The 2,725-nt window shown below is 38.7% G+C and overlaps 1 long non-coding RNA gene across 1 annotated transcript; it reads left to right on the forward strand.

The window, feature by feature from the left end:
- Positions 1-351: 351 nt before the first annotated feature.
- LOC116175206 lies at positions 352-747 on the forward strand. The gene is made up of 2 exons (XR_004146268.1): positions 352-399; positions 459-747. It is a non-coding gene; the product is annotated as an uncharacterized LOC116175206 (long non-coding RNA).
- The last annotated feature ends 1,978 nt before the right edge of the window (positions 748-2,725 follow it).

Raw genomic sequence — 2,725 nt, forward strand, 5'->3', positions numbered from 1 at the left:
GAATCGTCAAAAAGGGACACTGATACACCAGTACAGCAACAGAGGGTGAAAATGGAGAGCGCACGAGGAAACAGTAGAGAGTTGATAAAGAGAAGGGTACCGAAATACCTAAGGAAGAAAAAATTTGAATATAATAGCGGTAATGAGGAGAGAAGATTTTAGAAAAAAGAAGAAAAAAAGCAATAAATTATAGTTTTAGTTTTGTATTTAATATATTGTGAAAGTTTTTTCTTTTTTAATTGGAAAGAAAAAAACCAGCCCCTCAAGGGCATAATTATTATTACTCAATAAATATTCATTGTTTTTCTTACGCAATATGATGAGCTTTATAATTAGAAACCATATATAAGCCGCTGGGTAGACTAGTAAATTGTGCAGTTTCTTCCTCACAACTAGCAAGTAAGTAACCTTTCCATAATTTTTTGAATATTTCTAAATATGCGATTTTGCGTTCGCAGAAATGAAGTATACCTTAGCAATCCTCGTCATCTTCGCCATTTTCTACTACGTCATGGCGCAAGAGGAGGATCCGTCTTCCGAAAGTAAGGAAGACGGTGGTCAACTGCGCGGGATATGGCGAGCCGCCCTGCACTAAATCACATGGCAGGTGGGAATTTACATGCAAAGACGAACAAGCCCTTCGCACTTGTTAGGAATAGGAAAGCGTAGTTCTGTAGTCTGTCTTGCTGTATTATTAGTTGCTAATGTAGAATCTGCGAAAATTAAACTCTGAATTATTAACTCGTTCGCTTCGTGCATTTTTAAGTAGCGAAATGGAAATCAGTTGAAGGAACAATTAGTAGCACATTCTCAATGCTCAACCGTCTCGTTAGTATTGCACTATGGGTGTTTTATTGAAAACGTTTACTTAACCCTCCATACAGTTACTTATTCAATCGTACTCCCCAGGTCGATGTTTGAAATTTCGTAAGTTGAAAATCAATTCATACATGAAAATACAATAGCGAGAAAAAGTCTTTCTTCAAAAAGCAAATTAAATTTCCGTGAAAGATTCTTATCCGTTTCCCTCCACTAATGGTATTCCTGGTCAGTTTCATACAACCCGATCGTATCGACCTAACCTACGAATGCGACAGCAAGCAAAAAGTCCTCTTTTGTAATTAACTTCGAACAGGTATACAAACTCTCTGAAAGATGCTTATCCGTTGCCATACATCAAGTATTGACCTGATGAAACCTGACATCGCCAGAGCCCTAACTACAACAGCGAAAAAGTCTTCGACTAATGATATTTCTAGCTAGTCACAAATCTCTCTAACTGCAACAGCAAGCAAAAATCCTCTTTCGAATTAACTTGGAACAGGTAAACAAAGTCTCTGTGAAAGATGCCTATCCGTGACCGTACATTAAGTGTTGACCTGATGAAACCTGACATCGGGAAACCTGGTCACCAGAGCGCCAACTACAACAGTCTTTTTCTTCGAAAGCCTTTAGATCTCCGTAAATGATTATTATCCGTTTCTGTCAACTAATAGTATTCCTAGCCAGATTCATGGAACCCGACAGTATATCCCTAATCACTTTGACTTCGATCAGAGAAGCCAAGTTTCCGTACAGGATGCGTATCCGTTGCCGTCCACTAATGGCATTTTGTATCAGTTTTAAATCTCGTTACAGTAGAAATTATCTGATGCCCAAATAATTAGGTTTATAGATTTACCCAAACTAATTACATACAAGAAACGCCATTGCTAATTAACATTACACGGTGATATTGAGACAATACAAACTGACAAGCATTATTCCATCGATAATGCCTACACATTTACAGCAACAAAGCTCTGTTTGCCTACAAAAGCTCGAAATTCGGCAGCACGTGGTGCAAAGGGCGTAATATGGTGTTATTAAAATATCAAAAAGCCATTCTGTTCGCGATTGGAAACGCTCACATCATCTTGTGATTGTTTCTCAATTTTCCTTCGACCCAGTTACTGCCGTTTCCGGCGTAAAAGTTGAAATATTTCGTGACTGTTTTAATCACTCAGCCCATTTGCCGCTCGCGTCCATTTCGAGGCGCTCTTGCAAATTAGAACGATAAATCAGCTAATAAAAAGTCAACTAATAACGTCGCGCCACTTTCATTTTTATTCGTTACGAGTTGAAAATAAGCCGACCGGGAGAAAAATGGCCTGTCGAGGGGAGTAAATCGTGTTTTACAATTTCGTTCGGTTAAAGACAGGCGAGGCCGGCGTGAGGATTGAAACTCAATTTTGCGAGACGTGCACGTGGCACACGTCGCCTTTGAGGTTATGATATGTCTGAAGCCTTCTGAAGCGAAGTATCTATTGATCTTGTAAAAGCAATACTGTGCGATTAAAGGGTTCAGTTGATACTAATACGCTTTTTCTGCTATTTAGTCTTTTTTTGTTAGTAATTTGATTTAGATTCACTTCAAACTCAATCCTTAGAACATTTGATTCCGCTCTAAAAGGCGAATTCAAGCTGGAATTAATTTTATCGTCTCTCTACTGTTGATATATTTTGTCAGAATTTGATCGAAAACGACAGCGTCGTGGACGGTGAACCTCAAGTCTCTTACTGTGGACCACTTCTATTTTTACAATATTAATTACGATTGTGCGTGCGAAGCTTTGCGATTCCCAAACCCTTTCGAGCATTTCTATTAGCAATGTAAACTAGAAAACCGAGCTTCTTAGTCGAAGTCCCCGAGGAAATGCATTAGAAATTGCACGTCCTACATTAT

This window comes from Photinus pyralis, unplaced genomic scaffold (genome assembly GCF_008802855.1).
Source record: "Photinus pyralis isolate 1611_PpyrPB1 unplaced genomic scaffold, Ppyr1.3 Ppyr1.4_LG6, whole genome shotgun sequence".
NCBI classification, from domain to species: Eukaryota; Metazoa; Arthropoda; class Insecta; order Coleoptera; family Lampyridae; genus Photinus; species Photinus pyralis.